At 42.7% G+C, this 21,607-nt stretch overlaps 1 long non-coding RNA gene across 3 annotated transcripts in view; it reads left to right on the forward strand.

The window, feature by feature from the left end:
- The first annotated feature begins 658 nt into the window (after nucleotides 1–658).
- LOC139596765 (uncharacterized) overlaps nucleotides 659–21,607 on the forward strand; it is a 41,694-nt gene continuing 20,745 nt past the window's right edge. The window contains exons 1-9 of one of the 3 annotated variants that reach the window (XR_011681445.1): nucleotides 659–673; nucleotides 768–838; nucleotides 5,404–5,451; nucleotides 9,502–9,592; nucleotides 11,704–11,952; nucleotides 13,725–14,077; nucleotides 16,780–17,055; nucleotides 20,509–20,584; nucleotides 21,224–21,337. This is a non-coding gene — a long non-coding RNA (uncharacterized lncRNA). The other 2 variants (XR_011681446.1, XR_011681447.1) reach the window with 2 other exon arrangements.

A 21,607-nucleotide genomic window follows, 5' to 3' on the forward strand; every position in this document is an offset into this window, starting at 1 on the left:
TCCACTCTTGTTAAGTCTAATCAGTACATGGAAGATGGAGACATAGCCCACTTGAATGAATTTTTATTATTGCCAGAGGGGTACTTGCATCTGTGGGCTCCCTCTCCTCCTCAATTTGAGCCCCCCCCCGCCCCCCCTTCCAAAATCCCCCCTTGCAGAAGAGGATCGTGAAGGTGTGCAGAAAGCACAGGAGACAAATCCAAGCTTTTTGTCCTTTCTTCATTTTTCCAAATGCTCCTTTTAAAATTTTTTTTGTAAAGCTGAACGGGTCATGGCGGGGAAAGCCTAAAGGGGGGGGGCACCCCTGCCAGACCCCCCCCCAACCCCCCCTTTTATTCTTGAGATCTCTGGATGAAAGGCTGACCCAGTAATTCAGTTTGATGATAACCATTTTCATGCTTGAAAACAATCTGCCAAATTAAACCTAAATGGAAAGAGCAGTGGGAAAGGTAGTGAGAGCAGGGCGTTTTGAAATCCCCCCCACCTCTCCGAAAGGGATTATTTGGCCAAAGGAGGAGGGAAAGGCAATTAAATAGACTAAAGATGATTTAAATCCCAACCAAAAATAATTCCAGGGAGAAGTTTGCCCCCTCCGGTGTTGCCCAGCCCTGGATTTGAAAACTTTGGCCCAACTTGTGGCAATAGCTACAACTTTGCTCCGCAGGGGTCAGAGGTGAGGGCTATTTTAACCCTAAAAGCCTGCGAGTGACCAAGGTTGCGGCTGGGCTCGCAGCACTAATAGCCATAATTACCTCCTCCCCTTCCAGGGACATTCCTCGCAGCAGCAGTGTTAGACGCCGAATTGAAGAAAATCCTGGAGTTGAACATATCTTCGGGGGTAAATAACAGCAATATGAAGGAATTTCAGAGCTCTCCCTTTCGCTTGGGGGGATTGAAGCTTTTTTCCTTTTTTTTTTTTTTTTCCCTCCCCTCTTTTTTTCCTTTTTTCTTCCTTCCCCCCCCCTCCCCCCCCGCCTTGCCAGCATTCCCAAGGCGCTGGGTCTTTGTCTTAGAAGGAATGGAGTGTCTGAATGGTGTGAAAGGGACAGAGAGGGTTGCTTCAAATCGATTTTACTTGTCCTCTCTGTCTTTTCGGATCAACGCCCTTCAATGGACACATAGGTGCTCTTTCAACCAAAAACTTGTGCAACATTTTCTGCCTGTATTGGTGCTAAATACAATAAATGCTGGGCAGATTTTTTTTTTCTTTCTTTCCAAAGCAGAAAGCACCCTAATTAAATTGTTTTATATGGACAGTCAAGACAGACCAATTAAGTATGCATTAGTATAAAGATATATTCGAGAGATAAGCGCTCTATAGGAGCCCTGTCTAGGCAAGGTGTGGAAAGTGTCCTCTCGAAGAGAGGCTGTGAGCAGGGTTTCATATGGATTTTTCCCCTCCATTGCCTCCTATACTCGAGTAACGGGCTGAATAAGTTAGAGAAAAGCCATTAGTGAAAGTGGTTTCTAAACAAAGTTAACAGGTGGATGTAGCTGGTTTTACATTTGAATAACAGTCGCACATCTGTAATACACAGCCCTGGATTTATGCAGCGCCTGTGCAGGCAATGTCCATTTGCAGAGATAAACGCCTCCGACCTAGAGCTGAGGTGCAAACGCACACGCACGGGGATAAAATAAATATCTGGGCACCTCTGTGGGCTGCAGGGCATGGTGTGAGTGAGCACACAGAGGCGATGCAGAGATCACTGGGTGGCCATTGTGTGGAGGCACCCAGCCTGCATCAGACAGGCACCCACGCAGCAGGCACTGCTGCCTCGGACATCTCGGCGGGCACAGGCACTCCTGGGGTGATTGCAAGGGGAGGCATTGGCTTTCCTAGGAGCGAAAGAGCAGATCAGGATAAAGCACACGCACACACACACGCGAACTTCTCCTGCTGCCCATTTTATCACTCTGGGAAAGCTCTCGTTATGGTTAACCACAGGAAACGGGCTTTAAAGCTCTTCTCCATTTCCATCATTATTATTATTATTTTCCTTCACTGCAGCTTTTCCACGTCGTTCAAAAAAAACAACCACCCCAAACCAAAAAACCCCAGACAAACAAACAAACCGACCAAGCACTGAGCCCCCAGCAGCCCTGCCTCAGCCTGCTCCTGGGGCAGGCAGAGCCGCGGGATGCGATGAGGAGGAGGAGGGAGGCGGGCTGGAAGTTGCTGGGGCACCCTCCATCCCTGGGCACACCGTTGGCACGGGCTGAGGCTGAGCTGTGCCCGAGGGTGCTGCAGGGTGGGTGCGAGCAGGGAATCGCCCTCTCGGTGCCGTGACACCGCAGCGCAGAGAGCGGCCGGGGTTTTCCTGCAGGGGAACAGGGGGAACAGGGGTGCAGGGGTGCAGAGCAGCGCTCTGGCCGCTCTGATCCCCGTTTTCCAGCAGCGCCCTGCGTGTGTCAGCCCATGCCAGGGATGTGGGAGACGGGTATGAATAAGCCATTCCTCGCTTAGGTGCTTTAATGGCACGGTAAACAGGTTAGAAACAGGCGGTTTTAAAGACTCGGTTTTTCTTTATTGGTCACCTTCGAGGATAAATCATAACAGACGGTATGGGGGGCAAAGAATTCATCTAAAGGAGATCTCAGCAAGTCACTACCCGGACAATAGTCCACCTCCTGTTGGGTTGCGTATTGATCAGGAGAGGAGCTGAGGATGTCGCCACACTAAATATTTACTGATCACACACAAATAGCCGCGACTTGAACGATTTTCTCCTGTGAGGAGAGCAGAGAGAGAAGGGTAAATCATTTTATTAGTGTGTATAAAGCAAAGAGCACACTCTGGCTTGGAGTGTTTTAAAATGTGTCTTCAGCTGGATGAAAAGAGTTAGGGAAATCGATATGGAGTGATTAGACGAACCAGTCGTGTCAAAGAGAGAGGCTGTGAATTTCATGGATTTGGTTATACCGGGAGGGGGAAAATATACCGAGAGATTAAAGGGAGGAACCCATTGTAGCAGAGCCAATGAAAAAATAATATCTAATCAGAGCCGGCAAAGGTAGGGACGGGATAAGACCCACATTTCTAAAGAATCGCATCAGCTGGAGAGGGATCAGGGACACAGATGAAAGAGGCAAACGGGGGGAGAGCTGGAGAGTAGGAGCCTAGAAATGCTACAGAGCAAATCCAGGAGAGGCAGAGAAAAGTCGCCTCTGTGGAGCAAAGCTGAGATACCACGAAAATGGGGACAAAAGGCTCAGGAGCGAGGGAGAAGGGCTGGAGTGATCGGGCGCCTGCCTTGGAGGTGAAGTTGAGGGGTGCCCAGCCCGTGTAGCCACCAGGCAGAGAGGGCTCTGACAGCACATCCAGCTCCCATCCGAGGGGTTTAAATCCTTCTCCTACAAGTTTGTCCTCCCCTCTCCTTCCCGCCCCCCTCCCTCCCCACAAGCAAATGTGGTGAGTAAAATGGATTTTAGCGTTTAACCACCTCATTTTATCCACGTAATGACAAGGCTCGTAATATGTAATCTACAGATTACTGCCATTCGAGGGTGACCACAAGTGGCACAGAAAAAAAATTAAAAAAAAAAAAAAAATTCAGCATTTCTGCAAATGACAAAATGGCTAAAACCAGCCCTTGCTTTAAGTATTGAAGTTGGGGAGTTGCTGCTGCAGGATTTTATCGGTTGTAGGGAGCAATTTAGCCGTGGCTCAGGTACAGCCCTGGGGTGTCTCGGCGGATTAAAGAAAACTTTGCTGGAGACAAGCAAATATCTGAGTGCCAAAGGGCAGAAAGCTGGGACTAGGGCAGGGCTCTGCCATGCGACATTGAAATACGTTCTGGGGGGATGCTCGGGATTATGGTTATTATTTTTTTGCCTCGAATCCGTGATGTTTGGCCCGTGTTCACGTGCTACCTTCTCTCCGCGTATTTTTCTTCAGCAGAAAATAGGATGCGACTGCAGAGAACTAAGTCAAAGCAGCGAGAGAAAGTTTGTACCGCACTTTAAATGATGCTGATTGCTGGGAGGGAGGAAAGGCATCTCAAGCTAGGAACCGAGGAGTAAAACTGATGTGAAAACAGCTTTTCACTTCTCCTCCAAGTGCTAATTTTGCTACTGTAAACAAACACTGAAGTTAGAAACAGCTGCAAATAGCCTGCCGGGCACCCAGGGCTCAGGGACCGGAGGGGGTTGACTTTTGTTCATCTCCCGGGCTGAATTTTCCCCCAGCTTTGCTTTTTTTTAACCCCGAAATCAGGGGCTGATGCTGATTTCAGCTGTGCAGAAGGGACAGAAAGTTAGGCACACTAAGAGCGTTTCAGGCGAGCCTATGGAGCGCAGGCAGCTCGGCTGGATCTCTAATGCAACAGGAAACCTCGGGACAGACCCAGCCTAATTAACAGTTTTCCATAGCTGAAGCGATTTTTAAGAATCCCAGTGGATTAGCCCAATATGTTCAGGTGTGAGGCTACGAGGGCCTATAACTCCTTTCACTATAATCTTATAACCTCCTTACCTAATTCCTTAGATTGCAGATAGGAAGAGTCTGACCCTGGAGGTCGTAAAGAGCTGGGTTTCATTAACCCTTCCCTGCCCGGCGCCGCTCCAAGGTTAACTGCGCGGGGCTGTGTGCTCGGGGGAGCGAGGGAGGGCGGCCAGGAGAAAGGGATTTGCAAGAGGGGTCGATCCGCCGGGAGGGCAAAGCTTAAAATGATTTCTGCTCCCTTCATTCCCTCCCTTCAGCCAAAGGAAATATGGAAATAGGGAACTTTTGTCTTTCCTATGCATCCGGAGATGTATAAATGTACGGATGTTTGTGAGGCAATTCATCCCCTTCACGCCATTTCAATATTGTTTAATATTTTAAATTATTTTTTTTTTTTCCCTAAACGTGGAGGAAATGAAACATTCTGGAACCATCAGCAAAAAGCAAACCAATCTCCATCTTTAGGACCAGCACCAATCTCTTGAGCTTCTTGTCCACAGTAGAGCTGTAATCTTTAAAGAAAAAAAAAAAAAAAATCAAGAGAAGCTTCTCAGACTGTATTTGCCTGGGAACACACCTGGTTTATATTTTAATAGGTAGTTACATTGTATTGATTCAGGGTACATCATTGATGTTGAAAGTTAATAACTCTCAAATTATATCTATCTGCCTACATACATAATTGCATACACAGTGTAACACTGGAGGAATTTGCATTTTGCAGCACATTCTTTGTTCTTAAATCTTTTAACACACTGAGTTGTTCCTTTGAAGAAAATGTTATTGAACCACATGTTTAAGGAAAAGATGCTTCTAAACTATATGTTTAAGCAATGAAATTGTTGAGTGAAATACAGATTTCTTTGTATCTCACACAAACCTTGCCACACGCCAGTCTTAACCTACACATCGAACTGCCTTTTTTCCTTTTTTTTTTTTTTTTTCTTTTTCCCTCCCAGTTAGAAGGCAGAAATATGTGAACTGCTGAGAGAGGTGGGTACTTTTTGGTAAGTATGTTTAGATATGATCTTCAGATACATTTATTGTACTTTCAAATTCTTGGGATGCTAATTGAGCTAGCAAACAATATCCCAGCTGAATGTCTCAGCTTCTTCCCTATTTAACAGGCTTTAATGTAGAAGTATATTGTAGCCATCCTTCTACTAAACAATGTAGCTGAGGAGTCAGCAAAAAATGAAAAAAACATGTTAAAACCAAATTATAATTGCTGCCTTATATCTGACTCTTCTTCCTTTTTGCAGTCCTAATGAACTCTTTAAAGTTTTATTTATTTATTTTTTTATTTCTGAGTGACAGATCAAAAATAATTAGCAGAATCACAAGCAGCCGGGAAGCTTGAAATAATGTGTCTAAATATTTCATATTGCTACTTATAATACCAGCCCTTCAGCTGTAAAAAGGAACCATTCCCTATTTATTCTGTGGTGGTTTATAAATACAGAAGGATAGATTCTTTTTTTTTTCCCAGGGCCTGTCTCAACGATGCCATAAATAGAGATTGAGCTATCAGGAGGGAAAAAAAAAAAAAAAGAGAAAGAATAAAATAAAAGCAAAACCCTGGACAGGAATAGAGACAGACAGATAAATGTATAACTGCATCTGAACAATGTTACGTAGCACATTAGGAGTTGGTAAAAAAAAAATAAATCTATCGCATATTTATAACCTCATAATTAAAATACATTCTTATCTCTCTCCTCTGAAAGGTTGCAGCTTTCTTGGAAGTATTTTGAGTGCATATTTTAAACTCCATGTCTCGAACTGAATTAAGATGAGCTGTTTTGCCCAAGAGTAAAACCTTTGTTTACAATTTAATATTTAACTTTCAGCTGCCTACCCATCGCCATATCATTTTCTTTAGATTTCACCTCCTTACATTTGCAGGCTCTATTTAAAATGATGTTAGCTCATATCAAATCCTAATTTTTTAACATAAGAAATGAGTTGATTTAATCCAAAACAACCCCCCTGGTCTGATTGAGGTAAATTGGATGAGAATCTTTCACCTTCAAAGGGTTAAAGCTAAACCGAAAACTTTAAAGCAAAGAGATACCAGCAAAGAGTGAAAAATGGTACATCTGCTCTCTCTTGACAAGCTTGCATTATATCACATGTAAGGAAGCCCAAATTTTTGAATCTAAGACCAGTTTTAGTTTTTAATAGGAAATAATTACATGGAACTTTATTTCCAGAGAGAATGTCCCTTCCAGCTACAGTGTTTTGCTTTGATCTAAGTATTAACTGGTAATAAAATAACCATATTTTGGATCCTAAGCATATTGATGCTTAGAGGAATGTTATGCTTTCAATCAAATTTTAACTTTAGATTATCCGAAGGTATTCATTCTTCTTTTGTCAGAAACCAATTTGCTCTCTTACTCCTACAGCTACTCACATGTGGTTTGGTACACTTTGTTATTTTATAGTGGAATTTGCACTATTGAGGTGGAAAACTTTTAGGTGGAATGAGATCATGTTCCAGCCTGGCAAGTTGGGCTGTTTCTCATCCAGGTCCCCAGCCCAGCCCTTCTTTACACTTGTTGTGCGCCACCATCGCTCTCCTCCGAGGGCGACCACCGCGACAGGATTTCCTTTTAAATATTCAGATTTTTTTATTTATTAATTTTTTTTTTTTTTTAAACCTGGAGAATCAATCATTTGGACCCATCCTGAACAATTAACCTCCCCTTTATATTAGAGCCCCAAGTGCAGTACTTCATAAAGACATGAAAAGGACATCCCAGTCAGCAGGACCCGAGCCCAGGCTTGTCACAGAGTATAAAAGGAGAGAGAAGGGGAGTTTTTATCTCTTTGCCCTGCCAATTCTTAATAGTTCTAACTTTCAGTGTGACAATAAAACAGTTTTGATAACATAGCTCATGGGTTTCTCTGCCACATAAAGTTTTCTTAATAATAAAAAAGAAGAAACTTTATCCCTGCTAAATTAAAATAGGGCAGATGTTGGATATGGTTCATATTAGCCAGCCTTTCACCCCTTTGCCCCTGGCACTAAAGTTCTGACTTTTTCTTTCTACTATGTCTGTTTCTAACTGAAAGGTATTATTCCTGCCCTGGCTCTCTTCTTCTATTTATTTTTTCAGTGTCTAAAATTAAACCTATTCATTTAGTAATATACATTCTATTTCACATTGCTAAACCTGGCCAGAGAGGGGAAACGCTTTCCAAAAAAGTGATGCACCACTGACCTTAAAAGAAAACATGAGGCAGGGAAAGCTGTTCTTAAAAGGTTTATTTCTAGAGAATTTTGTAGCTCTGTTGACATTATAGGGATAATAGCTGTATTGCAATGGGCTTTCAAGGCCCAAGAGGTTTATGTTTTCTTCTGACCGTAAGTCTAATAAAATTTTAAAGGTGCACAAAGTCTCATCACTTTAGATATTTAAAACTAGTTTGAAAAATCTCTTGGGAAACATAAATTATGGTGGATAGCCCCACTGAGAAAGCAAGGGATAGACAAAAAAATACCCTGAGTCCAAACCCAAATAAACCCCCCCAGTTTTTTTCATGCTAGCTCTATGAAAATCCTGGCTATTAAACTCCCAAGGATAGTACAGCTATTTTCTGCAGGGCTCTGCAGATAGAATTTATTGTCCATTTGGAATGATCAAGTTTAGGCTAATAAAAGGCCCTCTGTAAGCAGAAATGCCCAAGTTGATGTTTGGCAGAGTTTTCAATGGTGGAGTTTATACAGGACGGGGGCTCTGCACTATTTGAAATGACTCCTATCCCAGCAGCTGAAGATGATCTGACACACAAGCAAACCTTAGCAGGCAGTGACTGAGGGTTAATCGGCGCTGCTTTCTGAGCTGGCTGCTTGAAAACAGGAAAAAGTGAAAGCTGCTTTCTCTAGCCCTTCCCTATGCTAAGGTGCTGCTAACTTTTATGATTTTTTCCCCCCTTCCTCTTTTACTATCTGTCTTTGTGCCTGAGGGCCAGTGAAAGAACACTGCAGATTCTAGATTGCTTTCAGAGTTTCCCTTTGCTGATGATGGATTACCATGTCAATTTAAACGGCATAGGATTAATTTGTTTCAATGATTTCTCTTTAGGCTGAATGCCAGTCTTTTTTTCTATCTCTCTCCTTGCTCTTCAGAAAAAATAATAACAACAATAATAATAATAAATCCTTAAACCCCCCCCAAACACTTTTGAGATCCCATGTTAAAAAGACAATAATAGAAATAGACAAGTTAGGTGTAATGTTGCAACACAGTTGTAGGTTTGAGTGTTTTTATCTCGTTCTAAGGGGCTGCAGCATACAGTCAGTCACATTAAAATGAAATTGGATCCAACGTTTATTCAATAAATACTTGTCTTGTAGGTAATCCAGAACAGAGTGCTTTTGACACATAAGGACTTAATTTGTCTTGGATAACAAGTTATTAATATGGCACATTTAAACTTGCCACCTACAATAAGGTCATTTAGATCTATAATACGACTCACGAGAGAACTTCATAAAGCCAGAAACAAAGTTTGAGACTGCCTCTGAGGCGCGGAGCAGACGCACGGCTCACGGTTTGCTCTTTTCAGAAGAAAGTTCAGAGCAAGTAGGAGCCACCCAAACCCAAATGGTGTGCATCTGCTCCTCTTTGAAAGGCAAAACGTAAATGGAGTTAGGAGGGGAGAGAAAAAAAAAAAAAAAAAAAAAAAGAGGAACCCAAACACACATTTTTGAATGAGTAAGCTTTAAAGCTGTGCTGCGTCTGCTCGCAAACTCATCGCAGCTTTGAAAGTGAAAAAACAACATTTGGTTCAGAGTGGAAATTCGCCTGCATTTGCACCCTACCTCTTCCATGTGCTTCGCAATTTACTCGCTTTTAATAATAAGTGAGGAAGTTGGAACATAATCCACCCATAAATGTTATTGCTGTAATTTGTCTGCTCTGTGTTTGTTCATGCATTAGTTGTATATGTAAAGCGAAGTGGGGATGGATGGTGGGGATCCCCATGCAGCACGAACAAACAGAGCTCTTTGGGATTTCAACACCCAAACATCCTGCAATTGTTCTCAGTTCTAGTTTCAGACCTGTCCTAACCCTGTGGTGCCTGCAAGAGGTGCATCAGGAGGGGAATATTGTGGGAATGCTGCTCGGGACATGTTTGGTGAGTGGCAATTCGGTCTCCATGCTGTGTCCCTGAGCTTTGTTCTTCTGCTTTTCTGTACTAAGCTCTTGGTTGCTCTTGCCCTGGCAGATTCTGTCTCTTTAAGTAACTAAATCTCATTTTTAAGCTATTCCTGGGAAAAGGATGTTACACATGAGTAGAAAAATGCAGGCAAGAAAGGCTAATTGAATGAAAAGAGAGAATTAGGTTAAAAATAGAGTACAATCTAGTATCACATTTTCACTAGTGTAACCTGAAATGAAGGTGTCTCCAAGTCCCCAGTGATGCCAGAGTGTTTAGATGTTGGGCACAGATGGAGACACCTATTGAAATGTGTCTGAAGAAGATTAATAGGACTTGTCAGTGTTGGGAAAGCACTGCTTTGCTGTAAATTTCTACTAGCACAAGATGAATTACCGATGAATGCTCAGTTATCAACCCCATCACTATCATTGGACACTAAATCAAATTGAGCAGTTATCTGCAATCAGAAAATTTCTTTTAAAAGTAGGCATACACCTTTAGGCTTAAACTCTTTAATAAGACAATATCCTCGATGGTATGTGTGTGTTCACAAAGAGATATGATTAAAAGTTTCTATACAAAAAGCCTCTGCTCAGAAATGAACTCCAAGTTCAGTGTGAAATCAGGGCTGTCAAACAATAGAAGATACTCAGAAAATGCTGGTTATATAATACAGAGTTCTGATGGGGGTCTGATCCAAAATGGATTTTCATGTGTGTCATTAGATTTTGGATCCATCCCTGTTTATGAGAGGTTTTTTACAATCTCTGCTCTCCCCTTATTTATGGTCATGATAAACACACCCCTTCTCTCTACCTTAAAGACTGAGCATCCAAATCATACATTAATGCAAAACAGCCATCATGACTCAGGATATATGTATAACAATATTACCACCCCCTAACATATTTAGGAAATAACAACTTAATATAATGAACTATGTGATGAAAGAGTCAATGAATAATATTTTAGCTGAGAATATTTCTTTCTCTCCTTTATGAAAGGGGAAACTGTCACAAGCAAAACTACCACAAGCATTTATCAGCCCACTCCTGAAGAATATTACCTGCATTTGCCATCTGATGCTGCTGATGATAATGATATTAAATAAGCATTACATATTTTAGTTTCTAGGATTTCTTTCCCTCTTCCCCAGACACTGCATACTTTATCCAAGGAGATTTATCATGGTGTGTTTTCCAAAGTCAATTTTTCCCTTTTTTTAGAGACAAGGGCAGTCATTTGTGTTTAGGGAGGGAGACAGGTACAGAGCCTTTATCTGATCTGCGTCCCCAGCCACCAGCACCTTCCTAATCGACGGCAGATCCCCACTCTGGAGGATCTGGCCCTGTCTGGGTTACTTCTTAGCCAAGGAATGTTTCCTTCCCTTCATCTCCTCATGTCTCACCTGTGATGCGTGTTGCTTTTTGAGCAGGGAATAACACGCTGTTTACCACACAGCCCACTTTCAAAGCCTTTGTGCATTTCTCATCTCCAGCCAAAGCTTATTATTTACCACCCTAAAAATCCACCAGGTTAAGGGATAGCAGAAGTTATTTTCCTCGTTTTTACACCCCAATTTTCACACAGCAAATGCCCTGCATTAGGAGCAGATCCCACTCAGATGGAAGTTATTAACTTTCAGCAGAACAGGGCGATTTCAGCCAGCCACAGCCTGTGCCCTTCGAACACGGTCGCTTTGCAGCATCCCCGTGTTTATTTTTTTTCTTTGGAGGGCATGATTCTTTAAACATATTTGTTTTACACAGAGCAGCAGTTGAATCCTAACTTTTTTTTTTCCCCCCACAAACACGTAAAGAGAATATTAATAGGGAATATTAACAGAGGTGAGTGCAGCATGACGCTAGTTAGGTTGTAGTAGCTGAGAAATATGAACTAGTGAACATAATCCATAAACTCCATTTGGTTACTATAATACTCCAATCTGTATTTATTACAACCCCACTCTGATGCTTATACAACTGCAATTGCTAGATTTATACACTCTAATGATTTCACAATAGGAAAAACCTGTGTCTTTATCTTTCTTTTCCTGTCCAAAATAACCCCTTCCACATATACTTCAGGCTTCTCCGGACCTTGTCTGGGTTTAATCACAGGCTTTGGGACAAAATGTGCATTATTAAGAAGTATAAATATTTTCAGAAGCAATCAAAGGGTTGAAAGATTGATTCGGCATGTAGATTGGATTTAATTCGAAGCAGCTTTGTTCTAATGAGGACTACTGGGATACAAAGACGGCAGCCGCTTATGGCCACCAGTTGGGAACTTCCACTCGCTGCAGCAACCTGTCAAGAATTCCAAGGAACTGCCAGGTATTGAGCAGAGAAGTGCTGGGGAGGACGCTGGTCTATTGTTTGCAGCCTCCTTCTGAGGCTGGGTTACGATTTCATATTTTACCAAAATGACAATTCAGCTTCTTGCTGCCCACAGGGATAAATCCTGCAGCCCCTCGCTCGGGGGAAACCCTTATGGGCTTTGTGGGTGGCTTTGCCTTGAGGGAAAGGTGGCAAAGCTTGGCTGAGCCTCGACTCCAGCCAAGTTTGGGAGCTGTGTAGCCATTTGTCCTGCTCCCAGACCTGGTTGTTTTCGCAGTGATTTGTTCCACTCAGTTTTGCTATCTGCACTTCTAGATGTGATGGGACCTTTTTGCATGGGGAGGTGTTTATCCCTAGGGAGAATGACAGCTCTGTGAGGGCTTGGAAGCTCCTGTCCTTGTTGAGTGACCCAGCAGAACTGCCTGCAACGTCCAACATGGGATGATGCTGTACCAAAGGGACCCTTGACTGCTTTCCCCTCAGACTTAGAAATCCCCAACAGCAAGATGTGAGTGTGGCCCTGGGGGGTGTCACGTCACAGGTACTTGGTTTCCTAAATGCCGAGCGTACAGTCAGAATCACAGGACATACAGGATCAAACACGGACCAGTTTCTCTCTCCCCTTAGCCCCCCCTTGCCTACTTTTGTCCATAAAAGCAATAGAAAGAGAGAAAGCTTGAATTTTCTGAACTGTTTCACCCATCCACAGCTGGAATTCCAAAGCGAAATGAAAATGCCTTTAAAATCAACCCTACATGGGAGCCTGAGAGAACAAGTTTTCCTTTGTTGTAGGGTATAGTATTATTTGCTGTAGGTTTTTGATATACATTCTAAATTAGGCCTGCAAAGGAATGCTTCATCTTTAATTCATCACTCTCAGCTGAAAGAGATTAGCAATGTCTAGCACGCACCCTTCGTATGGTGCTGACCTCATCAAGTATGGCCTGAAATTAATTAGCCTCATTCATTCCAAATGGAAAAGGATAATGGAGCTGCATTTTAGAGATGACCATCACAAATTGTATGCAGCATATTTAAAATCTTTCCCCCCTCGCTCCCCTCCCCATTTAAAAAAAAAAACTATGTAGATTAAAATTCTTTCCAGAACTTGCAATATGTCGGAGTTATCGAGGCATTAGGAGCAGAAACCATTCCGTTTTTATTTGTGGAACTGGGAGCCACATTTTGTATGTGTGGTTGTAAAAGCAGCAAGCCCGTCTTAATGGCAGAACACCTGGAATTAATTTGATATTTCCAGGTGCTCTGGCAAACTGGGACATCAAGCACTTGATGTTTAAACATTCTTCCACTGGCTTGCTTAAATCAATATGAAAGTGGTGTCCCTTTGTCATTCATACATGCAAAGTGCTAGCACAAACTCCAGCTTGGCTTCAGAGTCCTACATCACTCATAATCTAATTAGAAATCAGAGCAGAGCTGAAGCAGCATTCTTTGTGGATTCTTGGGCAGCAAATAGGGATACTTGTCTTTTGTTTCCCTCCTCGATTGCATCGTTCACAAGCTTTCACACCACATCTCTAAAGGTGGTTAGGTGCCTCAAGATGTTGACAGGCATGAAGGACAAGATTATTTAGGTGCCTAACCCGGGTGATTTCAAATGGAATTAAGCAACTGGATGTTACTGGGCTGGGAGGGGGGATGGTGGTGGTGTGGGGATGGGGGGGTGAAAAAAAAAAAAGCGGCCAGTGCATATTAAAAGCTCTAATTTGTTGTCCTAAACTCTAGCAATGTGGGTGATGTTTTTGCAGGGTAAAATTGCCTGCAGGGTACGTTTGCTGAAGCCTGTTAATTCCTCCTGAGGTCAGTGGGTACCGGGTGCTGGGCAGCACAGCCTCTCCTGGCCGGGCACGGTGGGCTCCGGCTGCTTCCCAAGAGACAGGGACAGCAGTGAAGAACGTGGGATTTCCCACAGGAATTTTGGAAGATGCCCATGTCTTAAGACAATGGTGAGGATTGGGCCAAAATCCAGATGCAGCCTTGATTCCTTCATCCAAGTGACCCTGTGCTGACCCACGGCTGCTGATGGATCGCAGCGACGTGGACCTTCCTCCCTCCCTCCTCGCTGCCCTGCATCAGATCTCCAGGAGGACCTGAGAGTACTGTGAGTAAGAGACACATTTTTTTTCTCACACAAACAATTCATTGCAAAACTTCAGATTTTGAAATGACAAGGTCAAAAAGGCTCATATCTGCAATGCTGGGGCTTGGGGAACATTCCTGCAGTTCTTATACCCAGGGCTGGAAACACAGGGAAAACATTTTGTGATATGCACTATAATCACCTCATACCCAGAAAAATGGAGAATTAATTATTTCTCTTTTCACACAAACAAACATTTATCTTCCAAAGACTCCATTCATTAAGAACTGCCATTGAATCCAAGATTGAACCTATTGTTATTAATCCTAAATGAATTCAAGTTTGTCTACCATGAACAAAGCTGCTCGCCATCTGATAATCCAAATTTGCTCAGGAAAAAAGAATGAGCAAATGTTAGAAGCAGCAGGTGAAATCATACCATAGTTATTAAGCTTTCTTTCAGGGGAAGCACAGGATAGATTAAATTGTTATGTTAGGCCATGTTGTGAGTCCACGTCAATTTTGTCTGAGATCTTATCTTAGCTCAGAACTGTTTCCTCCTAAATTAAACAATGTTGAAGACATGAGAAGCATATTGACCCAAAGATTCAAAACTTTGGATTCAGCAGACTTCTGATCTTTTGTCCACAGAGTATCAAGTTGTAAAGCTGTGGAATATTAAATAATCATGATTATCTTCAACTTGCCCAAGTTCATTTGTCATGCTGGGATGCTGGCACAGATTCTCCTTGCTGTTTTTTTTTTTCAGAACCAGGCATTGATTTTGCCTGCTAGCTTGGTATCATTTGCCACTGACTTTATAGACCGTGGTCCTATCCTAATATTAAGTCTCATGCACCAACTGTGGGCTGTAATTCCATATCTGGTGCTCTTCACCTCTCTTTTGCAAACACCTTTGTCCAATAAAGCAGCAAACAAAAATCTTACAATCAAAACAACTACATTATGCTGGTACTTCGATCAGCTATTATCAGGCACAGGCAGTTCTTGAGATTCAGAAATGCAGTGTAATTCACCTGGGATAAGAAATCAAATTTAAAAATGAGCTGAACAGACACTTTTAGGAATACGTAAATTTCTAAATAAACCAGCTTTTTAATTCCACCTTTTCTATATTAGAACAAATCAATATTGTCTGCACTTGGAGATGAGTTTCAGCTGTCATAATTAAATATCATCCTGCTTCTTGCAGCACAGCCAAATGAGGATTTTACTCTTGACACAAGAGTTTCCTCAAGTAGGGACAACTTACTTATTACAGCAATGATCCACATGGTTCCATCATGTTTTAGAAAACAAATCTCTACCAAAAAACACAGCATGATTCTTCCCTGGCATCAGAGCACTGAAGAGATGGAGTAATAGAAGAAATAATACATTTTAAATGCTTTTTAAATACAAACATAATGATGATACATTAAATAATGTGATCTACCCAGCCGGACTTCTAATTACCTACATGCAAACCTCATGCTCATCCATCACTTGATTCTCTTCAGCTGTAATGTTGGTTTTTGGTAGACACTACCACTGAGCCATGAGTTTGAATGGGAAGGGAAACAAGCCCAGTGCAAGGCTGTATATTAGCTCAGACAAGTAGGATGTCATTGCCAGCCTGAATTTGTTGATGAAACCAGGCATTAAGCAAGCAAATCTTCGGCCACTGAAGCACAAGTTTGCTGACTTTAAGTAATGATATCCAGGAGGTGACACAGTGGATTTACACCAGCAAGTGCCTATGGACCAATAATGGCCACTCAGCCCTGACAAAATAAGGAGACAAAATGGAGATTCACCTCTCCCCTGAAAAGAAAGATTTTGTTTTTCCTTATTCTAGTCTAATTTCAAATGTTCAAGAATCTGGGTTTGATCTTCTTTGAGGATGGGGAAGGACTTTTGTCTCTGAAGAATGGAGCTCATGGAGTCGCTTGGTCAATCCCCATTTGCACCCAGCAGAGACCATGGAGGTGTTCAATGGTACAAAGAGGCAGCAGCTCCCAATCTAGGAGCTGAGGTTTGTTTCCATTTGTACCAGATATTGGTGATCTATAGTGGTTTCACCTAAATTCCTGGACATTTCAGGTCCACATGCACATGGTGATTTCATGTGCTGAAAACACAAGTATGACCAGGAGCCATCACAGTTCTTTGTCCCAGCTAAACTATTTAGCTCCCCTTCTGCAATGTTTTCTTTCCACACATCCTAATTCTCCCATCCCTTTCCCCTAATAACAACATAAATGAGTACTCCACAGGTGTAATTACGGTAATAGTTCTTTTACTGCAAATCCTGGAAGCCTGTAACCTGTAATTCACTTTTTCTGATAGTCTCCTATTCCAACACTAGACATGTTATTTTAAAATGTCTAGGACCTGAAAGCTAAATTTATAGTGATAGATAATAGTAATGGAAACCAAGCATCCTCCTTAGTTCAGACTTTAGAGCTGTGCTGTATCTCTTGGCCAATTGTTGCCTTGTTCACCTAGAAATATCATACCCACCACTCCCACAATGATTCAAACACCAGAGTTCAACAGAAGGAAGCAAAATACATCTCAATTTGTTTATTTCATAGTATGAATCTAGAAAAACTCAAGACATACTAACATGCCATGTCTTTTTTTGAATTATTCCGTGGCAAATTCTGGGGCACAGTGAATCTGCCATATTTCTGGTAACAGGAGCTACCCTTCTTTTCTAGGGATGAACCATCACAAGACTGTGATTGGAAAGCAGGGGGACCAAGCCCTCAGGGAGGTGGCTGATGCAGCTGGTTCCCTGGCCCTGGGCTCAGCTCTTGCTCATGGCACAAGCACCAGAGGCCAGAGGTGGGGACTGTTTCTGTCTTGGCTACTCCTCATCAGTGCTTTGAGCTGCAGGAAGCCCTGAGAACCAAGGAAACACGAGTGCACCACCAGGGATTTCCTTCTCTCTACACCTGAAGCACAGCACAAAGTTCCACCCTTTGCTTCTGCAGGTAGGAGCTCAATCTAATTTACAGATTTAAGTTTTAGTTAGAAGCAAGGCAATAATCCTAAAATAACTCATGCAAATGGTCACCCTCTTCTAGAACTGACATTTTTTCATCATTTTCTCTCCATTTTCTGGGTGAAGCAGCCAATGTGATGAGGGCATGCTGGCACATACCCCACTTGATAGCTGAGAAGAACAAACTGACAAATATTTTTAATATGCTGCAGCTTATCAACATCCCACTGAATAAAGGGCAAATGAGATTTTCCACTGGTTATTCATAGATCTACATGGAAATGCTTATAATCTGCCATTTAGTCCAGACACTGGACAGAAATAAGTCACCAAATAAAATACAATATTCCTAGTGAAATCCATTATGGAATGTGTTCTTGCCCCAAACCCCTGCTAGAATAGGCACAGCAATGCTCCCTGAGACCTGGCAGCCCTTCTAAGTGAGCATATGGTCTGCTCAGCTCTCTCAGTGCTGGTGCAGGGTGAGTAAACACCCTGAACTGTGAGAGCAAACAGGGGGCTCTTTAATAGCACGGAATTCTGTGCCTGCTTCAAACTCCATCACTACTCCAGAAATGGATTTCCCTTCTCTGCTGGAGAGTGCCCTGTTTGCAGGAGGGGGCAGGAAAAAAAGTGAGAGAGTTTCCTTGGATGGTGTCTGTGACCATCTCCCATAAAGCTGGTAAAGCTGTGGGAGGGTCTTGGTGTGTCAAAAGTTGCATTTTCTGGTGATGCTACATCGCCTTCTCCGTTCTTTTGAGATGTCCCCTGATGCATTATAACTTGCTCAGTCATTGGAATAGAAAGAGGGGCCTGAAGGTAAAAATCCCAGTGTTAATCAAGGCTGGCAAAGGGCAGAACATTAGCTGCAGTAATTGTTTTTCTGAGGGACTCAACAAAGCCGGGCTCGTCGGCGCTAGCAAACAGATCCGGTCCTGCCTCTGTGCTCCTCACACGGGCAGAACATTGCCCTGAAATCACTGCAGCAGGGATTGGGCCAGGAATGAGCAGCTAAGTTGCAAAGCAAATTAATTCCTGCCAAAAAAGTTCAGCTATGCTCAGAAGTATGTAAAGTGTCTGATTTGAGAAGTGTCAAGTAGCATTTGTGACCAATTATCCAAGATGAAGGGGGCAGAGCTATGTTTACATGTACTAATCTTCAGCCAAAGTTTGAAAACTCTAATTCATGGACACGCATCAAATTTCCTTTCCAAGCTTGGCATTTGCCTGTACGCACGCATGCACATTGCTCGGGGATGACAGGAAAACATGATTATGACTTGCAAATAATACAAATAAAAAAAAGGAAAAGCGAGAAGAGCTGCCATGCAGCAGCAGCGTGGTAATTAAACCTGTGCTGTGATATGCAAAAAGAATCATGGACCACTGTATGAGTGAAATAGCTTTATCAGCTGTGCTGAAATATGATGTGTGGTGTGTCTGTATTGTTATTTTTCCACAACCTGTGAAGCCCTGGGAAATGATCTACACAAAAGAACAAGAAGTAAAAGCTGCCTCTGCCATCTTCTGTTTAATTAACATAGGTATACCAATTTAATGCAATTAATCAAGATAGGAGGGATTAAACAGTAACTCAGCTGACAACGACAGAGTTAGCATTGCTGTGGCATGAGAAGGGCTGCAAAATGAGACTGGTGACTGGGAGCACTGTGAGGAAGAACAAGCTGGCTGCAGTTTTGGAAGGTTTATGCAGATGTATTGAAATTTAGGGGCAGCTGATTTTTCATGTGGCCAAGTGTTTATCTGCCCCTGCCCTTTCCTTTACCCTCTCAGACCTTCCAGGGTAATCCCCAGAGTGGCAACAACTTTTAAAGCGATTCCTCTTTCTTCTAACAGATTCCTGATGCTAAAGGTCTGACCTTAAAATGAGCAGTGCATAGGGCAAGAGTGGGTACTGCAGTGAGCTTCTGGCCTTCAACCCTTCCAAATACATCTATTTTGGTAACCAGAACACTATATTCACCATGGGTGAGGGAACAGAGCCTTTCAGTGCAGGGCTTCTCAGCACATTAACTCTCTCAGTGCTGGATTCTGGGTCCCTGTGCAAGTTGCCTGTGCCTATTTAAGACCATAAATGCAGATTTGTGGAAGCCTGCAGCATTCTGTAACTTCATGGTTGTGCTTTAGTGCCCGATGCACCCAAAAACTGGGCTGAGTCCTGTGGATTTCTCTGTGGATCTGGGAAGGACTGTAATCACATGCAGCTGAGAGTAGCTCAGACTTGGATTTCTTGTTGGCAGGAGAGGCACAGCCCGGTTTGCTACAATGCAACTGTCCTCATTAATGTTCTTCAAGCCCTGATGTACTGGGACCGCCATGGTTGAGTCAGAAGATGGCTGAGTTTTCCAGGCTCATTCTCTTGTCTTCAGAATGTTAAATTGGGTGATAATGAGAAGTAACTGTGTCCTTTTTTATGGTGAAGTTGACACTTGCCTTCTAGTAAACAGACACAGAGATGACCCTCCTCATTTCGCACAGGTCACCAAACAGCCCTGGAATGGTAGGGGTTATTGGCCATTTACCAAACTCTGTTTGACTTGGGTTCATGGGTGAGAGATGAAAGGCTCTATATTGCATTACCAATCCCTGGGGCCAGCCAGTCTCCCTAAAGAAGCATTTCATTTAACAAGGCAACTGCTGGCCCATGGGAATCCGAGACTTGGGAAAAAGAGGACACAGTTTCAATTGCAAATGTTTCCTCAGGGCAGATGTCTTAAAGCCACACAGAAACTCACTGCTTCAGTGTTACAATAGTTGCTCCAGGACACTTAATGACCAGCAGATTTTCCCCTTTAATTAATCTCCCCTTTTTCCCAAGAAAACATCCGTTAGGTTCCTTGTGGTGTGTCTGCCTCTGCCCTGCTGCTTTGTCCATCTCCCTGGGGCAAGACCATTGCAGCAGTTGTGAACTGTTACCTTTTCCAAGAGCTTCAAAATTGAAACAGATGAAGCAAGGAGCCCTGGTAACACACTTAGAGGTTTGGGGCTCTTGGGAGGAGAAATGAGTACTCCTGAAGTGTCCAAATATTTTCCTTTCCCTAGAGCAAAGATGCTGACTGATTTTCTTGGTTATAGTAGAGTGATCGTTGCTCTTGGGGTAGTCCAAGTGCTGCCTTTTTACAGATAATGGATGTAGGGATTGATGGCTACAGGAAGAAGAATATTTGATTCAGACCAAGAATTCAACCCAGACTTTTCCTGATTTTCCTATGATCTGAAAATCCAGCGTTGTTCCAAATTCATTATCACTGATTAAAATCCTCTTTCAGTTTCCCCCCTCTCTGTTTGTGATGTGAGTCATGAGACATTCAGAAGTTGCATTTGTTGTTTGATAGTTTTACATCATGGTTGTAATAGTGCATCTGCCAAGTCAGCAGGTCCTTTTCTGTGTTTGTTTATTTGTTTACCACTCAATTTCCAGCAAGTTCTTGTTACCCAATTCCTGCTGACAGCAGAGGAAGAGGCACAAGTCAGCTCAGAAAATGAACGACTAGAAGGTAAGTGAAAAGAATAGTAAACACAGGCCATTCATGTAACAGGATCCGATTCATTTTTATGCCAGGGAGATTTTTTTAAATGGGACTTCTCCCAGTGGAGAGCTCTCAATGCTCAAGGCAGGAGAGGCATAGCCTTCACTACAAAGACAATACATAATTATTCTGGGCTTATTATTATTTTTTATCACTCTTTTTCCAGTTGCAGGGAGTGAGGGCAGAGATGAGATCAGGACCCAGTTTATTGTGCAGCACATGGGGCTGCAGGACCCTGTGGGGGCAGGTAAATGCACCCAGGCTGAAGGTTCAGGTGACAGGTCTGAGATGGGAGAATCCAGCAAAATCCAGCAAAAAGGGGGACTCAGCCTCCTGAGCTCCTCAGTCCTGGGCTCCTGCTGCTTGTTGCTTTCAGCATCTTTTCCCTTCACACTTATTTTGAATCACCGAAATGATGAATTGAAAAAGTGTCATGTCATTTGAAGCACTCTTTATTGTATTTATAGGAAACAGATTATCTGTTCTCTGAGGATAGTGGAAACTGAGTATGATGAGCTCATCTGGAGAAAATGTAGGTTGGGTGTGACAGAGAAACTTGTGTTTTATACCTCAGTGACATCTTAATTTCTGGTTTTGGTATGACAGACTCAGTGATACTGAACCATCCTGGTTCCTGCTTTCAGGCTGGGGCCACAAGTTGGACTTGGAAGAAGGAACTTCCATGCAGAGATGTGACTGCAGTGTGAATACTGTGCCAGGGTAAGAGAAATTTTGTTTAATTCGGGGTGTATGCAATATGTAAAGTCCATACAAATTCTGTTGTTCATCCCAGCATAGTTAAACTACATTTGACCACTACTTGTTCAACCCAGTAAAGCATACCTGGGTACCACAGCAACACCTGCTCTATTTATTTATTAAGGTTATTTTGCCAGGTCAGCCCTTTAGGATTTAGCATTTGATTCAAAAAGGATTCTATAACACATGCCCAGTTGTGGTCTCTCTCTACTTCCTGATGATTTGGGTGAT

This window comes from Agelaius tricolor, unplaced genomic scaffold (assembly GCF_023055355.1).
Source record: "Agelaius tricolor isolate 1412-34295 unplaced genomic scaffold, bAgeTri1.0.p SCAF_16, whole genome shotgun sequence".
Lineage (NCBI taxonomy): Eukaryota > Metazoa > Chordata > Aves > Passeriformes > Icteridae > Agelaius > Agelaius tricolor.